The sequence below is a fragment of the Stegastes partitus genome, unplaced genomic scaffold (assembly GCF_000690725.1).
Source record: "Stegastes partitus isolate 25-593 unplaced genomic scaffold, Stegastes_partitus-1.0.2 Scaffold110, whole genome shotgun sequence".
NCBI lineage: Eukaryota > Metazoa > Chordata > Actinopteri > Pomacentridae > Stegastes > Stegastes partitus.
In genome coordinates, this window is record NW_007577841.1 from 968 (window position 1) to 21,153 (window position 20,186).

At 39.3% G+C, this 20,186-nt stretch overlaps 1 long non-coding RNA gene across 1 annotated transcript; it reads left to right on the forward strand.

Annotated features, from left to right (window-relative positions):
• The first annotated feature begins 12,119 nt into the window (after nt 1–12,119).
• LOC103354504 (uncharacterized) lies at nt 12,120–20,186 on the forward strand. Its single transcript, XR_520046.1, has 3 exons — nt 12,120–12,196; nt 14,192–14,198; nt 20,176–20,186. It is a non-coding gene; the product is annotated as an uncharacterized LOC103354504 (long non-coding RNA).

Consider the following 20,186-nt stretch of genomic DNA (forward strand, 5'->3'; position numbering starts at 1 on the left):
GCAGAAAGTGTTGCTCACCACAACCAGACTCCATGTAAGGGCAGGACAACACACATTTTATTGGCTTTAAAAAGTTCTTTTGGCTCAGCTTAATTTTGTGCTGTTAGTCATAAGAAGAATTGACTGTAACAAGCAATAAAACGAAAAACGTAAATGAAAATTAAATTGACCGAATACCTTTTCCCATATGTCACTGCACATAAATGCAGTATTTGAGTGACAAACAGCTTCGATTAAATGCACATCACTCTGATGTTTGTTTAAAACGCAGATGAATGATCCAGATTTCAAAACATTAAGAACAATTTTCATCAGTCAGAAATTGAGTTCCAACATTTCTTGATTCACAGATGAACAATGTACCAGATGTCAACTCCACTCGAGGTTTGTCCTTTTAGTGCCTTTGTTATCAGACGTTTCTTGTCGAGCGCTTTGTGTATCATCTGGCAGCTTTTCAAAGGAAATCTCAGCTGAGTGTTTTAACTCAGATGATCTTCTTGTCCTTGTGGTGGTTTTGCCAGGAAGCAGGCAACATTTTTGTAGCTGTCACTGTCACATTATTCATTCCCTTATTCCATTCACAACCAAATGCAGTCTTTATTAGAGCTGTTGTCAGTCCTCCCACGTCAACATTAAATCAAGTTACTTACGTTAAAAACTTGCTGAATGCGTCATGCTTACCTGAATCTCTTCCTCTTAACAAAAGTATGCCTTGCAGATTAAATGTAGCCCTAAAATGTAATAGTTTATTAAACATTGCCTCTATGGGGACTTAGAATCTGACCTCAGAGGGGCTGCGAATAGCTTTTCTTTCTTGTTTGTTGCCTTGTAAGTAATTAACAATCCATTTGACAAATTGTAAAAAAGGACACCGAAGTTCACTGAATCAGTACTGCTATTATGAAAACACTGCCTCCCTTGGATTTAAATCAATGTATAATTACTCATGACAGCTTTATAAAACACTGTTTGCAACATCCGCTTAGCTGAACAACAAACTGTCAAGGCTATTGAATGTATGTCCCTGTTATTAAAACTGAAATTAATACTTAAAAAAATAGAAGAAAATCATGTGAACTAGCAAAGTCGATGAGCTAACTGATGCAAAATACCAAAATATTATTATTCTAATTTGTAAAAAAAAAAATCTGAAGCAACCCATTAAATCAAGAGACTAAAAAACAAAAAGTAGTGGTTTGTGCTTCTGACTTAGATGTTGTAATCTAAACCTTATATGAACTGTCTTTCTGCCATCTGGCATTTTGTCCCTGTCACGACTGTTACTACTGAATTAAAGCGTGTAACAAATCCAGCGCTGCTTAAATGTGTTCATGCTGTTTTTGTAAAAAGGCTTTTGGGGAAAAAAAAGTTACTTATTTACAACATGCAAAGAAACTTCTCTGAGTCTATTCAGCTGCTTTGGTCGGTCAAATTTCAGCACTGAAAGAAGGAAATAGAGTTTTAATGTATTTTGTCTATTATTGTCTTTGTAAATAAGATTAAACTGGGTTATTTAAACAAACTGGGTAGTTATGATGGTTGTTTACTAATCAAGGGATTGTGATGCTGAACATGCAAACATGCTCACAGTGATGATACTGTTTCAAATGAATCTAAAAATGAGTTTTTGCCATTGTGCCAATGCGTTAACTACTCATGTCTTATTACTGAAAGGCAAAGACAAATATTAGTGGTGCAACATTTCAGATTTCCCCTGTGGCAGCTGTCAGTCTGTACAACTGCAAAAGTTCAAAGAAGGTCAAGTGCTGCTTTCTACTCCTTTTGATGCAGTTGAATAAAACCAGGCCAAGTTTCTGTTAAATTAACAAGATGCTGGCATAGACAGTTGTAATAAAATGCGATTGAATGCAGCCATGACTGGAAGCTTGTGCAGGACAGAAGGTCAGCGCACAGTAACAGTGTGGAGACACTTTTCCAGTAATTTCTTTTGAAACAATAAGCTGACAACAAATGGCTTCAATATGTTCATGGCTGCAGTCAGAGAACTGCTGAAATAAAAAAAAAAATTTAAAAAACAATTCCAAAATGGAATTCTCGAGAAGTGACGCTGAGAAACCCTGACTCTGAAAGTTAGCGGACTTGCTGTGTAATCTGTATCTGAATACCATTATAGCGCTCTTCAGCTCAGTTGAGTCCTTTTGTCTTTGAACTCAGGCTCGTCTTGGTGTTCTGGTTTCTACGATTAGGTCTTAATGTTGCAAGTATCCATTAACTGTGAAAATGGAGCATGAAACAAACAATGAAAAAAGCACCTTGAAGGGCAACCTGATCACCTCTTGATCAGCTGCTGAGAAGAAACAACCTGTGTGGCTAATCTACTTCTGTGTGTTCTCGTCCTGGTTTTATTAAAACATCTGGAATGCAAATTAAGTTATTACTAAATGCTGAATGAATCGACTGCTGGACTTGCAGTTGCAATCAACGAGGAAATGGAGCTCGGTTTCTGGCCCACATTTGCTGGCTCTTGAAAACCCATTAGGTATTTATATGATGGGTCCAGCAGATGAGGAATCCCTTCTGATATACAATAATTGTCACTTGCTTCTCCACTTATGCGACCGTGTTGACAACCTAAAAGGCTGCACAAGAAATTGATAACAGATGTGTCCTTCTAGCTGGCCTTTTTATGCAAGTGCTAAACCCCTCTGCAAACAGCGATGTCTAATCATGACTTAGAACTCATGCAAGGCACGGCAGACCTGTCAGCATTTAAATTAGCCCACATGCTGCAGCGGTGTGCAGTAACAGCACACTGAGTTTTGAAGGTGGAGGTAAGGAATGGATTGGATTGGAGCCTATTTGCTCTAATGTGACCTGCAGTCATTGCCTTCACTTGCTGCTGCGTTAGTCCCCCTTCAATAAACAGCACATCATTAACTCAAGACATTGGTTTCTAAGTCACAGTTGACATCAGCGAACAGCACATCAACTGTAGCGTTTCCAACATTATCAGCTTTGTCCTGCCCTTTTGCATTCACACATTAGCAAATGTAATCTGAATTAGCACTAAATTAGCATTAAAACCTACTGTTACATACATTCATTCCTCATATGGACAAACATTTAAGTAAGAGGCCAAACAGAACAAAAATCTTGAACAAAAGAACAAAATCTCATCACATTTTCTCATTCTAGTTGTAGCAAAGTCCTTATAATCAAGGCTACCACTCAATAGCCATTTTGATAACACCCCTGCAGGTTGAGGCTACCAAGTCAAAGTCCTTATTTCAATGAATAGGGAGAGAGACATGACTGCAATTTCAACTGTCCCTAGCACATAAAAGCTGCATGTCTAGAGTCAGCAGTCAAATAGGGTTTTAAAATAACACTTAAAAAGTTGAAAAGTGTTTTTCTTTGCAGATTACTCCTACAATACATGCACACGTTTTCATGACAATGCGCTTCTTGCTTCAGCGCAACAACACAATTGGCTGGATGCTTCCTGGTTCACCTGGTTCTCCCTTTTAATGTCTTGAAACAATTTGTAACTTCAGATCTTTGGTGGATCATGAACTAGCAATGATGCTAACTTTTTTATTTGGTACATGTGGTTTCAGTCTCATATTTAAAGCGCATGTATCATCAAGTGCATGTTTAAGTGCATATTTTACTTCAAATAAATTCTTGTGTGTCAAGTTAAAATTTGGTTAATTATCGAGATTAGTGCAATTGATGCTGGCAAGCGCCAGCTAGAAATGAGAGGCCTGTTTTTATGCCTCAGTGTCAGTGACAGCTGAGGCCAAACTCATGTTTACAGGTTATGCATCCACCATATATATGTCAAACTATCTGCCTCTTGAATGTTTTGAGAGATTTTTTTTATTTTATTTTTTCCAAATTTGGCACAAACATCCACTTAGACTCAAGGATGAACTGATTATATTCTGGCACTCAAACTTCTCCATAATCATTAAAAGACTGAATGAGTGTTTGGTCATAACTCTGGAGTTAGTTATGACAAAATTTCTCACATTTGTCTGATAGGATAAAATAATACGGTATTGATGTATAAGATCTAAAAGGTCAAAGATCAGTTTTACTGTGACATCCTAATGTGCAAAAACACTTTCCTGGTTGTCACTTCATGCCATAAAACTCAGAAAAAATGAGTATTGTAACAGTTTTTGACATTTGGTTGGATATTGATTAGGTGACACCTACTGATGTTTATGTAGTCATGATTTCATATGGTACTTACACTATAAAAAGTACTCATCCCTCTTTGAAGCTTTCCCCTCTCTTGCTTTGCAACACTGAACACAGTTGAGATAGTTTGTTTTTTTATTTTTGACAAGAATTTCTACAATTTCCACAACTCTTTTACGTCAGAGTAAAAATGGAATTCTACAAAGTCATGCCAATTAATAAAAAATATAAAACATAAAATACATAATCGCATATCTATCCACCATCCTCAAAGTGACTCAACTAATTCAACACAGCTGGCCACCAAGACACCTATGACTCGTTTGAAGGAGTTACAAGCTTCAAGTGCGTTGACTAAATACTCATTTGAAGGAGGTGAATACTTATGCAACACCTTCTTTTATGTTTTATATTTTAATAAATATTTTTTCCATTTTAATGGCTACCTCTGTCTGAAACAATGGACCCCCTATTTCAAAAATGACCGTTTAATGATATTTAAACCTGTGACTATTTTCACTACAGAAGGTTTGCCAGGTTTTAATAGTAACTAAGGGGGTCATGGTTTATCAAACAGTGAATTTAGATTCTTTCTGGAAAATCCCAACCTGAATTAAACCAACATGAAAGTGTTCAGCAGGTGCAGCAAGGATGGAATGTACCAGTTTTCTACTTGTTCTTCCTTACTGGGAAATTTTTAGTTTTTGGTAATCACTGCAGGAATAATTCACCCCTGAGACAGCAGCACTGCTGTTGTTCTCTGGTTCTTTATTTTTCCTCGGCTCTCTAAGGGCCTTGAAAATGCTCGATCTCATAATTCACCAATCCAAGAAAGGAGAAGAGGGGATCGGAAATGAAGAGAGGAATGAAGAAAATCAAGAAACTACATGCAGGGGTGATCCAATGGGTGTGAAGCTGGAAACTCAAAAATTTCATGCAGGTTTGTACAGTACATTCATTTTGGCAGTTTCTCCAACTGATTGGCTGCACTCTCTATTCCCTGTCTACTCTGCTCACATGAGATCTGCAGTATGCACATCATTTTTCCCCCCCTCCTTTTTCTTTGCGGGTCTTGCTGGATATATGTGGGTGGGCCCGTTTTGATACATCATTCCACATTAATATTTTTAGTCTGAGAGTTTGGGACATGCATTGTGTTCTGCAGTAGTCATTGTGTGAGTTCATGGGGAATTTCACTAGTAAATTAAGAATACGCTGTCAATGAATGTACTTAGTAAAGCTCTCTGCCTCACCAGAAAATGTCACAGGAGAAAGACTGTTCTTGCATTATTATCTTTCAATGTTATTGCCTTCAATTTTAACGCACTTGGTCCACAGATGTTTAAACTTTGGATCCCTTCATGGAGGAAGGTCACATTTTGAGTCTCCAGATTCTCCTAAAAAGGATGCATGACCTCACCACGCAAGTGGGATTTAAGTTTGGGAAACAGAAGTCAGAGACGAGGAAGGTTCATGAGGCAACAGTTCGAAGTCACACTTGGCTGCTTCTGCCACCTGTGCTGGGCTTTGTTGGTTTCCCTCTCACATAGATAAGTCTATTAGTCCCACAGTGCAGACATTTACACCGTTAAAACAGCAAAAGAGGATTGTGCAAACTTTTAGGGAATATCAGTAGAAAAATAACTATAACTATTAGTTCTGATTATATAAGTTCCACTGGATGGTTTTACACACATTCTCTCATGAATATAGACTGATAGGGGCGTATTAATGTTGCCCAAATGTTTATCTATATTGCACAGACTTGTCCGTACGACTGATTTTCAAAGGGCAGCACCTGCAAAGAAATGATGTCAAACATTGAGTTTTGGTGGACAGAGATATAGTAAACACTTAGGCCCCAAAATGGAAGTTATGCCCTTTGTTTCTAGGTGAAGCCAAGAACTTTTGGAAGTACATGCAGCTAAACCTTTAAGATCCAGGATGTGATATAAAAATCCTTTGGTGCTGATATGCTAACTGACCTCTGTGTACTGTGAGTAAGAAGGACATTGGCTTGCTGCACTGGCATCTTCTCCTCAATAACAGAAAGGGCGGAGTCTGCTGGCTGACTTCCACGACCGCCTAAAAGCAGCTGACAAGAGACTTGAAGGTTGCCGCTAAAGATGAATCACACAGAGACACAGACCGAGGTGCTGAGAGACCGAGACTGATAAATCTATCATCGGTCATCTTGTTTGTTTCAACTGCTGTCAGGTTTCTTCTTCATTTTTACACAATTAATACAAAGTCCTGCCTCGAATCCAATCAGATTGATCCACTTCTTACCCGTCGTCAGAGAGGCTCACCATAAATTACAGTCCACCTACAGGTCTGCCAATAAGGCTGCGACGTCAGAGGGTAAACAAGATACATCATGAAAAGGTCATTATTGTGTGTTTGCATCCTCAGGGGGCGTAAAAACAATTTATTGTGTTGCTGGTGGCAGCGAGTTGTCACCGTAGTATGAATTAGCGAGTCTCTGTGTGTTCCATGTGGGTTTAAAAATGGCACACAATTTGTTTGTTTACCCATGTGGTGTAAATTGTAAGAAAACAGCTTTTAGTGCAAAAAAAACATCAAATTTATATTCTTAAATCTCGCTCACGTGTAGAAGAACTCCTCATAGCGTTGTAATGTATTACTCCACTTTAACATGTTTTGATTTTAGGCCTCCACAGAGAGCAGGAGAGGAACACTGTGTCAAAGAGGTGAGTGAACAAATCGTTATGAAACAACGTGAGTCAACCTTCTGCTCGGCAGCCAAACTCTGTCTGTTCCCTCAGCGGGATGAAGATGAGGTGGGCAGCCACATCGGTCTGAGCTGAACGAGGCATCAGTGTTAAAAACAAAAAACAATCAGACAGTAAGTTCTCCAAGATTTTGGTCGCTTCCCAATATTTTCGGTTCCATATTTGGAGTTTGTGCTGCCCTGCAGAGCATCACTGCGCTGTGGAGGAGTCATGTGTTTATGTGACATGACGAAGAGTCACCGAATGTTGTGTATGAATGTATGCTTTCTCCACTCTGCTCAGAAAAGGAGGTGAGACACACAAATGTGTCTTAAAAGTATGCCTAATGCTCACTGTTACATAAGATGAAAAATTGGTATTTAACAGTGCTGCATGTATTTTTGGAATATTAGGTTTACATTGAATATGGGATTACTGTTTACTAATGTTTCTGTCCTCTGCTGACACTCAGCTGAACCATACTGAGGTGCTGAAAGAGGCCAAACTGTCACAGTTTTAACAGTAACAACCCCCTACTGTACTGTACGAATTTCCTGGAATTGACTTGCTTGCCTTTGATGAGTCAGTTTGTAGAGTTTATAGTAGTAAATGAGGAAAAATCGCAGATCATCAGGACCCAGATATACACCAATGAGCCAGCACTGTCCAACCACTTACCCATTAAGGAAATAATGTTGATTATCTGTTATGAACAAGGAGAATCATGTTCTGGGATAATGTAGATGTTAATAGAACAGTCGGTTTCTGTAATGGTGCAGGAGAAATGAGTAGGTGTAAAGACAAAAGTTTGCCAGATCATAACAACCACTGAACAACTGGGTTCTCTGAAACACAAGGCTTATGTGTTCTCTGAAACACACGGCCTGAGTGCAAACCTTGAACAGGTTGGTAGAAGACAGCTCCGGCTTGTATCTTCCTTTAGGACTTAAAGGATCTGCTGCTAATGTCTTCAAGCCAGATATCACAGGGCACCTTCAGAAGGTTGGAGCTGTTTTAGCGGCATGCAAAGGACTAACAGCTTAGTAGGTGTAATACGTTTTGGCTCATAGTTGTATTTGATCGTGCATCCAAAACTGGAAATATTTTGGTATTTGGTGTGTTAATAGCTGCATTAGGTAATGTTCTGTTGCAGGAGCTCAAGCAGGTGCAAGGTGGCATGAAGGTTTACAGGATCAGCCTTGTAATCAGCCTTTTGAGGCTTCCTGTTGCCAACTCTTAGTCTGCCAAAACTATAAAAAAATTTAAGTTTTTTCACTTTTTTCACTTTTTTTTTTTTTTGTATTTAAAAAAAAAAAAAAACAATTTAATGTAATTTTACACATTCTCCCTGTTCTGTTAACTTCCAGATAAAAACAGAAGAAAAGCATTAAATTATATGTTAACCCCCAAAATAGACAAGACATTTTTATCAATAATGTCAACTTCAAAAATCTGCATTTTGAGAATTTTTTTTATGTCTGATCGTAAAATTACATTATTTCACTGTATCTAAATCAGTTTTAAAAAGTATTATTTTACAGATATTGACTGTTATTTAAAAGAGAACAACATTTATATTAAAGACTAAATATGGTAAGATCATTTTACTCTTATGTTGCAGTTTTTCACTGTAAAATCACAGAAAACAATGTATTCATATGCTGATTGTAAAATACCCCATCAATGGCTCCTTTTGTAAATATATGTATATATTCTTATTTGTCTTTTTATACTTTTACTTTTATACTTTTGCACCACTGGAGTTGTCTTTTTAATTTTGTTGTACTTTGTGTATGATGACAATAAAAGCATTCTATTCTATTCTATTCTATTCTATTCTATTCTGTTCTATTCTATTCTATTCTATTCTATTCTATTCTATTCTATGTTTTTTGACGTTCTTAATGCAGAAGAAAAGACAAATAGATATTTGTATAAAAACAGTAGAATCTGTAGGACCCTAAACCACAAGGAAGAAAATCCAGTGTCAACAAAACGCATGGATTAATGCTTTGGACAGCAGTATTGAATCTCGTACTGAATAGACACAGTGAGTTTATATTTTTAGTTACTGGGAGTGAAATATCCAGTTTGCATGGCCTAAACCCAATAGCTCCATTTCCTACATTACAGGAACCACGCTGGTTTGGAGCAGAGTGTTCTCGGTCTTCTGTAATGAGCAGACATCCACTGTCTGCCTGCGTCCTGTCACAGTATCCTACCAAGTTAAAAATGGCTCATGTAAGGTTATACAGTGTCGGGAGGGGAGGAAAGGCTTTTCATTAAACTATTAGTGGAAATTTGGGAACTCTGATTTGCTTTGAATTTCAAAAGATTCCTCAGCTCATTTATCTGAAATACAGTATTCTCCCTGGGCCCATTCACTCTGTGTGGTTGATGTGAAGCGTCAGTTTATGGGAGGAAAAAAACCTTAAATAAATCAGGAGTCCATGATTTAGAGCTGGAAAGGAAGGCTGGAGAATACCAGAGATTAAAGTGAGGATATTAATTTTGTCAAAGCTACCGACATGTGCTGAGGCACCCCAAAATTTCTGTGAACACGTGTTTATAACAGATTTGCAAGTCCGTGTACTTGTGTCACTCTCAATTTTCTCTTGACAACTGGTTTGACTATACTACAAATCATCACTGATGATGTGGCACCATGTGGTGATTTACAAAGGAAGGTAAATATAGTTGACATACAGGTGGAATCTCTACAGAACATGTGCGGCAATCTATGTGCTAAAAAAAAACTGCTCATGCCACATTCCTGCGGGATTTTAATGTGTTTAAGAATGTTTTTTTGCAAAGCATGTATTTGCAGAAAGAAGACAGTGTTCCGCAACATCACATCATATCACATCCTTTAATGCATCATGTTCATGAATATGAATGTGAGTCATACTGGATTTGGACTGGGAAGCTGTCTTGGCTCTGTTCTGGGCCTCCAATTTAATGCCACAGAATGTCTTTTTGCCTTTGTGCAAATGTCAACATCAACCCTGGCCAGTTCTGACAAAGAAGAAATATTGTGTTGGCCAAATAATTTTACAGCCACATTTATGTGTCGGTACGAAGTCCGTGTTTTAAATTCAGAGAAGAAAAGCAGCCACAGGCTACAGTGCCTATAAAAAGTGTTCAGCCTCACTGGAACTTTTCCCCTTTTATTGCTTTTCGAGATTGAGTCATGGTCAATTTAATTTGGCTTTTTTGACAAGAATTGCAAAGAAAAGAAAAGACTCTTTCATGTCAAAGTGAAAACAGATTTCAACAAGGCAATGTCAATTAATTAAAGATATAAAATGGAAAATAAAATGAATTGTATAAGTCTTCGTCCCCTTAAAGTCACCATGTTTTGTTTTGTTAAATTACAGCTTTAGCTGCAATTACAGCATTGAGCCTGCGTGCGTAGATCTCAAACAGCCTTGCACATCTATACACTGTAATTTTATTCCATTCTTCTTTGCAAAACTGCTAAAGCTCTGTCAGGTTGCACAGGGATTGTGAGTGAGCTACAAGTTATCAATTTGTTTGAGGTCTGGGCTTTGATTCAGCCACTCCAGAATATTCACCGTCCTGTCTTTAAACATTCTTTGTAGCTTCAGATGATTGTCTTGCTGGGAAACAGATTTTCTTCCAAGTCTCAGTTCTCTTGCAGACTTCATTAGGTTGTCTCCAAGGATCTCACTATACTTTGTTGCATTAATTTTACTCTCTACCTTTACAAGTCTTCCAGGGCCTGCTGCTGAGAATCATCCCTGTATCATGATGCTGCCACCAGCATGCTTCATGGTGGGCATGGTGTCTTTGTAATAATGGTCTCTGTTGTATTTTTGTGCACTTTCCAGTTGGTGTCTGTGTTGTGGGTTCTCTGTGCTGCTGTGTTTCAGGCTGGGCGGGGCTGTGCCAGTGGAGAGCTCGTCACACACCTGTCACCCATTTCCCATCAGCCACTGGTTAAAGCCTGCCTTCACGTGTGCTCCAGTGCCAGATGATTGTTCAGCCTCTCGTGGTATCGTGGCCGCTCAATTCTACTAGTCTTGAGTACTCTTGTGTTTTTCAGTCTGGTGTTTTCGCTAACCTCGTTATCTTTTTGCCCGTTCCAGCACTGCCTCCACCAGCTCACCAGCAGTCCCTGTTCAGCCAGCACAGAGAACCCCACCAGCACCAACCAGCACGATTCACTGCACCAACCCCCACACATCTACGGGAAATTCCCTGGCACCACTTCCACCTCACAGCCCTCGGAGCACCTACACCTTGGAGTGGACCCCGTCTGGCACCTCATCCTCGACGAACTGGTTTCCCCACCACGGACCTTCACTCCCCGGTTCCCCAGGAATTCCCCTTTACCCCTGACCCAATCAATAAATATTCCTTAACCTTCTCCACCATCTCCCTCTGCATATTTTCTGGCGCAGAGTCGCCACACAGTGTTTAGGATGCCAAACATGTCTAGTCTGATGGCCAAAAAGCTCAATCAATTTTCTCTCATAAGACCAAAGAACCTTCTTCCAGTTGACTTCAGAGTCTCCAGCGTGACACTCTCTAATTGACATTGAAGATGAGGTTTTCACTTTCCCATAAAGTTTTGATGGCTGAAGAATAGGCAACAGTTGTTGTATGCACAGTCTCTCCCATCTCAGCTGCTGAGCTTGTACATCCTTCAGAGGACTCATAGGTGTCTTGGTGGCCTCCCTCACAAGGTTGTTTCTTACATGCTCACTCAGTTTTTGTGTACTTTGGCAGTATTTGTCCACTAAATGTTTGAAATAAATTTTAAAAATTAAACTGACAATGATTCAATGTTAAAAAGCAACAAAAGGGTAAACTTCCAAGGGCGGTTAATACTTTTTTAGGCACAATATTTAAGCAGATGCAGCTAATTTAAGAAATCCTGTCTTGGTATTCTGTTGCCACTCTGTATTTTAGACCAGGGGTTCTCAACTGGTCTCACCCTGGGACCCACATTTTCCCGTGGTCATTAAGTCGCGACCCGATTATTATTTTTTTTTTTTAAGAATTCAATATTCAATATATTTTCCTGTGCAATATGCATTTCAGAGCATATAACCATGCACAGTAACTGGACAATGGCAACTGTGTGTACTAAACTGCACAAAATAAATAAGGGCACAAAACAATATGTTTTCACTTTATTTTGAGCAAATTAATGAGAAACTAAGAAGGACCATGACAACTGCATGTACAAAAGAAGGAATATTTAGAGATCAAAATTGATATCCCAGTTCCAGCACAGCGAACGAATAGTTGGCTATTGAGGTCCAGCCCTAGTACATTTTCAATACTCCGGGTCATATTTGCGCTTTGACATCTTGCGTCCCAACATCAACACAAACTTAAAATGAACGTCAAACAAACTATGGTTACCATGCCTGTCAAAATAAAAGTTTTTTCAAAATAAAAAATAAGTCCAACCTGAGACGCACATTATATGTTATTTAATTTTGACCAACTGTCCGCGGATCCACCCAGAACAGGTGACCCACCAGTTGAGAACCCCTGTTTTAGACTCCTGTAAGTGAAATAAGGTGAGCAAACTTTTAGCTGTGCACGCGTCCTCCTGAGAAATAACGTACAACTGCAGTTGCTCACATGGTTGACTCTTAGATGAGAACAGGCAGTATGGTTGATTTTGTTACATTCTTCTGTGCAGTTAACAATTATTGGACTACAGTCAATGCAAATCAAGGCAGTTGTGGAGAGAAAAAAAAAAGCTTGAGTTGGGCTTTTGAGCCAATTCATTTGTGGAACCAAAACCACTTCTTGAAAGAAATATGCATTGATTAAAATGACCCAGTGGTGAAAATGGGCTCCTATGGCAGTGCCAAACAGTTTTCATGCAATTAGTTGGAGTATTGTGTGACGGGATAATGAAAATTACAGTCCGGCCTTCTTCCTGTTCATGTCCACTTAGTAAATGCCTTTTTAGGATTGCAGTTACAGGAAAAGATTAAAAGTTTCTGTAGGTTTTGTGGACATATTATTGTGACATAGAGTGAGACCATTTTTCCTTCACCATATTTACAAAATACCTTTCTGCAGAACACACGTCTCTTCAGATGAACGCTGGTTTGCAGAATTTTTTTCCTCGCCAGCCTAATGATTCTGAAGATACTTATCCATGTGATTCAGTCTTTACGGGAATAATGAGGAGAAAGCACTTCCAGTGTACTCCCATGTTACCATTTTTGATTTATTCCCTGATGATCAGTGATCTATGATGTGAAGGGATTTACTGAAATCTTCCAGGGCTGTTTTTCAGTGTAAATATGGGGGAAACTTCCTGGACTTCCTATTAATCTGATTCATTTGTTCATTCACACCGCAGCTGCTATCAATTGCTGATCAAATGTCCACGTCTACAGGTCACCAGTAGCGATGAATTCACTGTTAACTATCACCAGATTCTGCAGTTTCCACTTAACTAGTTTTCAATTTTGTTTGGTTTTCAGGTTCACTTTCACTGGTCTAAAACTGTGATTTCCCAACCAGGAGTACAAGATGTGCTCAACACATCTGGAAAAAAAAAAAAAGAAATTACAATTTAGTATAAACAGGCTTAAGTGACAGAGAAAGCAAAGATATCATTTTCAAATACCACAGTTTGTATTTTTTTTCTCCAAATCTTACACTGCAGAAGGCAACGGATTTCTGAGCAAGAGGGTCAAAGGTGAAGATGCAATGTTATGATGAACCAGTCTGTCACATTTGTGTGCATACTGCACGTAACAACGCATTCTCTGTAACGGCTGTAAGTTTAAATAATAAGCGTGCAATTTGGAACATAGTGTAAAGCTTGATTTATACTCCTGCATTGAATCTACAAAGAGCTGACACTCTAAACCCATGCAAGTGGCCTTCACTGTTGTGAGCATTTATTCTTGTGCGCTGATGTATCAGTAAGTGATGACACTGCCAAAGCCCTAGCTGGCAGTGAGTTTTCTGAGTTTCTTAGCATACATCAAAAAATGGTGACTAAAACAGAACAGATTGTTGTCATCTTGTTGGAGTTGGAGCTAATATGTTGAAATTGACTAAGCACAAATTGGTACAATACAGCTGCACACTGAAAAAGTCAGATAAAATTACAGCCTATTACTCTACAACATTTTGTTTAACAGAAGCACTATCATAGCGTAAATCAATATGCTGTAAAACACAATCCACACTGAAAGATAAAATCAATGCAGAAGTGCTGAAAACTGCAGTTCCACGAATGGCCACTTGAGGCTGCCTCCAAAAATTATATAGACTCCAATGTTAAGGTATGAGGTATATTGAGCTTAAAGCCAGAGTTTTCAGTATCACAAAGGTGGCTCTCTTTTTACCTGGCTAGATCTTCATGGTAGCTTATGCTGTGGAGCTAACCTAGGGCCTGTACTATGAAGCAGGATTTAGGGTTAGCGAGGTACCTTCAGGTTAAATCCTGGGTTTTCGGTCCTACGAAGGTGGTTCACTTCTTACCGGGGTACATCACCATGGTAACTTATGCTGAACGGCTAACCTGTTCTGCAGCAGGTTATGTTTGAAATTGAGATCACTGGGTATAAAAATACTGCCCACTGAAAATCAGTTCTCTTTAGAAGGAGCAGAAAGTGAAGCAGTTCTTAACAAAATGGCATCACCGGCATTTATTGAAGACCCGCTACACATCGGATCGTGAATTGTGAGGGAACACTGAGGAGTGTGAGGGTTTTTCGGGACCAGCAAAACAGCGCATGAGGATCTCTATGAGCTCCTGTTTTCCTTCATTCTTTTTTTTTTTTTTCCTGTTGGCTACAGGCAATGTCAAAGCGAATTCATATTGTTTTTTCCATGCCAATATCACTCCACAACAGTAAACTGACTTTCAGATTAAAACTTGTATTTGTAGGATATGTTAATAATCCTACACTGCTTTGAATTATGTTTGTTCTTCATTTGTTCCCATGTCCTTTTTACACCACCAAGGTTGCAGCTGAAAGTAAAAAATGTCAGATATGCCACAAGTATATACATTAGACAACAAATTAATTAAAGGAATCCTCAGTTGTGCTTATTGTCCGATACATGTCTTCATGATGGAACAGTGATCATATTTTATTATATTATAAATTATAGAACTTATGCATTCACACAGTCAGCAATTTTCTGCCAGCTTTCCTTCCTGGCTTTTAGCTCCTATGATGTTTTTATATTCTTCATATTTTGTAAAGATTATATTCTGCTCCTCGGCGGTAAAGTAAGCTGCTCTGCAGCCAGATTTGTCCATAGTTGTGATTGGTCAGAGGTCGACCCATTTTATGTGCATGCGCTCATACTCAGATCAGACAAACCTGGGTTGACTTACTGAGCTGATAACCACCATCGTAGGACTGGTTATCCTGAGTGCGATTGTTAGGGTTAGTCAAGCTGGATCTCTGAAAGATATCCTGGGTATGTTGATCTTGCGAGATTAGTGGGTTAGCAAGGTATGTTGAGCTTAAAGCCAGAGTTTTCAGTACCACGAAGGTGGCTCTCTTTTTACCTGGCTAGATCTCCATGGTAACTTATGCTGTGGAGATAACCTGGTCGGGAGCAGGTTATGTTCACAGTTTCAGATTTAAATCGGCTGAAGGAACATCTCCCTTTAACCAAATCGTTTCCTGACTATTATCTATGACCAATACAGATTCTGAGCTGAGGGAATGTGTTTTATCTGCTAACATGCTGAGTTGTGCGTTACTAACATCACTGAATGAGGTTGCAATATCGCACACAGTCGACGGAGACGGAGCGCTCCACACAGGCAGTACTTGGCTGTTGATGCCATTTTAAGTTGGCAGTCACAGTTCTGTCACCATCGATGGTGGCGGCGGGTGGTGTGCAGGCTGGGGCAGGTTGCAGGTGAATATATATCATATACCACCACAACGACCAAAAATTTGGATATTTGGATGTTCGGGTCCAGCTCGACTGTAAATATCACGTTGCCATGGGAACCCGACATCTTAAGTTGGCCATGCAGTAATCGCATAAATATGTTTTTTTGTTTGGCTCTGATTTGCTGTCAAGTTCGTTCACACTGCTGGTACTGCTGCTGCTCCTCAGGTCTGTCTGGGGGAGGAATAATTATCTAAAGTACTGAAGTAAGCGTTATCAGGCTTTGGAAAATTAAGAGCAGGAAAGAAGCCAAATGAAGTCTGTATTGACTTTGTAACTTTGTACCATGAATACTCAATTACAAACTTTGAGAAATACAAAAGTTGCCACGGGATGAATATTTCCTTGAATTAAATAGGAAGATTATTTTATCTGTTCACTGAGGCTCAGCAGTAAAGTTTCATCCTGTCTGTTCAGCATCTCGAGCATCTGTTTGAGCAGTAAGCGAGATGGTGTTTTGTTTTGTCCTCCAGCTCTTGCTGATTAACTTATAGCTGAATGGTGATACACGAGTGTGAGTCTGGGCTGGATTTCCAACAAGCATCTTGGCAGCGATTCATGCATTTGTTCCAGTGTAAATGACTGGAGTGAGTCACTCCTTGTGGCAAATAGGTCTCAGATCCTCACTGATAAACCGTAGTGACTTCAACGCAGAGGTTATCTAAGGTCATCTGACCAGGAACACCGTTATGATGACACATCAGCAGCAGCTCGGCCTCCTGGGAAATGCTCTGAGCTCGTCTCTGGTGTCCAGTGTCAGCGGAGTCGAGGCTGTAAAAACGGAACACTGCAAAACCAGCAACCTGAGCAGCCAAGAGCGCTCAGATGATCAAATCATAACCTCCCCTCTGAAAATGACAGAGCAGTCAAGTGCCGAATGAGACTTGCTCCTGGTGCTGAAAAAATCCAAGAAGGAGCTTGGTTGTTTCATCACAAAAGCAAATATGCTGAAAACTGTCTTCATAGTGCAGGAACCGTCCTTGACATGCTGTGCAGTGTTGCAATACATGTGCAGCACCAGTTAGTTAGAAACTGAAATATCCAACTGAAAAACTCTTAAACAACCAGGAAAATAGAAACGGAAAAGTACAGATACGCTGCCAGAGCTGCACAGTCTCTGGGAATCTGTCCTCTCTGAGGGATGATTGCGAAGCCACAAGTTGTGCGATAAAACTCAATCTTCTGCCAAGCCCCCAAAACATACAATAAATCACACTGGAGATGCTGGAAGAGTTTACTTCCAGAGACATGAGTCAGAGAAAAGCTTGAGGGAGGAAAGAAAGTTTTGCTCCTTCGTGATCTGCTCCCTTGGTTCTCAGTTTAAAAGTGAGGACCTAACTCCGAAAAGAAGTGATTTAGCGAGCTGCTGTTAGTGCGCTTGATGACTGGATATTAATGGAAACTGTATTTTTAGCCAACACTTACCACTGTATTGGTATATCTCCAGACCTGCAGCTGCTGTGAAGACCACAAACTATCTGGTAAATGTACAAACACTGTGCAGCCATCTTTCATTTAAGTGGGTAAATTCTGATCAAAGCAGACGATGACAAGCTGCAGTCAGAGAGCAGGATAGCATGTTGTGATTATGTGTGGAAGTTAGTTCAAAACTAATTTCTGCAGAGAAGGTTGAAGCGAATAGCATTTAATCTCATGAAAGATTAAAAAGAAAAAAAAAACAATAGGTGAAAAACTATATTGAAGTGTGCTTTTACTGTTTCTGCTCTGTATGTTATTGTGCAGGCGACCTTGTTGGCATCCTATTTGCGTAATCTTAGTAGCTTTACATGATAAACTGTACTGAGTCAAGCCTGGCTTTGTGTTAGGAAGCACCAGCTCCCTCTCTGCTAATCACATCTTCTTTAAAAAGGTGCACAATATTCACACACTATTTTGATTTTTGCTTTCTATATTTAATCTAAAATTATAATATCAATTTATAGAGGCAGAGCGTAGAGTTAAACCTTAGCTCTAGAAGCTTAGAGTTAAGTTTATTTGCTTGTTAATAAAATTAAATCAAAAGACATTCCGTTCTAAAAATCATTAGATGTGTGTTGAAATCAAATGTAATCAACCCTATTCAAGACTTCCATGTTACCATGAAGAAGGTCTTTTGGGGTCCATTGGACCCCAAGAAAGATTATGTACAAAATACTTGTTGGTATTCATGATAGACTTTTATACTATGTTAAATACATTTTCTAATAAGTTGATATATTTTTGGTTCCAAATGCATGAAAAATGTCCCTCTTTTTTATATATTTAAAAACCTAAACCAAATGGCCTGGGGTCCAAAAGACCCCAAAAGTCCTGAATAAGGTTAAAATGAATACTGAAGAAAGCACAAGTATTTAGTTTATTTTGAAGGACCATTAATGATAATTGATTGTTGATCTATGAATTGGGCATTCTTGTTCAAATCATTTTAAGAAACTCATCCATCCATCCATCCATCCATCCATCCATCCGTCCATCCGTCCATCCATCCATAATCTGTACACCATTTAATCCTCACTAGGGTTGCAGGGGGGCTGGAGTCTATCCCAACCGACTTAGGGGGAAGGCAGGAGACACCCTGGACAGGTCGCCAGTCTATCACAGGGCCACACTTAGAGACAGACAACCAAGCATAGTCACATTCACACCTACGGACAATTTAGAATCACCAGTTAACCTCAACATGTTTTTGGACTGTATGGGAGGAAGCTGGAGAACCTGGAGAGAACCCACGCTGCATGGGGAGAACATGCCAACTTCACGCAGAAAGATTCCGGTGCCCCCAACTGAACTGGCGACCTTCTTGCTGCGAGGCAAAAGTGCTACCAACTGTGCCTAAGAAAATCATATCTAATCATATATAATATATGTATTTTACACAATTTCCCCTTGGGGATCAACACAGTATTTTTTGTTTTATTCTATATATCTGTTGTTTTTCTGAGTTCTGATCAGATGAAGGGCTACAAAGTGGCATAGTTTGTAGCACTTGCCTCGCAGCAAGAAGGTCGCCAGTTAGCGTCCCGGTGGGGGCACCAGGACCTTTCTGTGTAGAGTTTGCATGTTCTCTCCGGGTTGTCTGTCCTGTCCAGGGTGTCCCCTGCCTTCACCCTAAGTTATAGGCTCCAGCACCCCGCGACCCTAGCGAGGATTAAGCGGTGTATAGATAATGAATGGATGATCAGATGGATCAATTTGAACTGGGAAGCTGAGCCCCCATGCTAACTATATTGAAATACAAATAAAGATTAATGGGTTAACAAGGTATGTTGTACATTTATATACTGGGTTCTGATTTGCTGCCAAGTCAATTTTACAGCTGGTTTTGCAGCTAATAAAACACAGAATAGATAATTGATCAGCCTATTAGTATTTATCTCAGAGAATATTTAATCAATGACAATCTTTAGATCATGATTTGACCAAAAACCAAAGTGATTTCCACGTAGCCTTCAACCGGAGACACTGTCAAACCTAAATGCACTACTTGAGCATCATGTTTAAATGTTTAAAGCGCTTATCTAAAGCTGTCTCGTCAGAAATGAGCTGCACTGAGAGTCACCGAGTGGTAAAATTAATATATTGCTTAGACGATTAGCAGTTTTCTACCAGCGTTCCTCTCTTGCATCATTTGCAGGAACAGTGTTGCTTTTTATCAAAATCAATTTTTAGATTCCTCACACTCTCCTTTACAAAAGAATGTTTCTCTTGACTGAAGTAGGCGGCACATCATTTTTCATTTTTGTGCGAGTCTGCAAATGTTGCAGTTAACATAGACAGTTGTCAACCGCTGTGGTAATTATCTCTGATTGAGGTTTTTGGTTTTGCTGAGCCAACTCTCACAAAGTCTGGTTTTGTCTAACTTGCTTTGTAATGCATCCTTTCTGCACTAAAGGGACCAAAGCAAAGCAGGTTTTACCACCAAGTTTTCTGGCTCATTTGTGCCAGTATAATGTTTTAACTTTATACCTTGACTTGGAACACTTGGCTTTTTTGTATTTATCTATTTTGTATAGATTTTGGTAGCAAAGAAACGAATGAAATTGGTTCATGACTTGCAAACTCCAAAAAATCACTAGCTCATTTGCATTTAGCAGACTAGACGAAAATGTTGTGGTTGTTTACAATTTAATAACTGCATTGATTGACTTTTTGGCCATTTATGGAAGAAGAACTCAATTTAAACTCTCAAGACTTGACATTTTACAAGCTTACAACTTGTGACGGTTGCATTCATATTATTGAGCAACATTTGTATTTGTTTGGAGTCGTGTTTTTGGCAGCCATTCCCTATCCTCTCAGCTCTGCTTTATCACTGAGAAAAACCCTGGATCAAGTTAGTGGATGTTAGAGTCCACATTT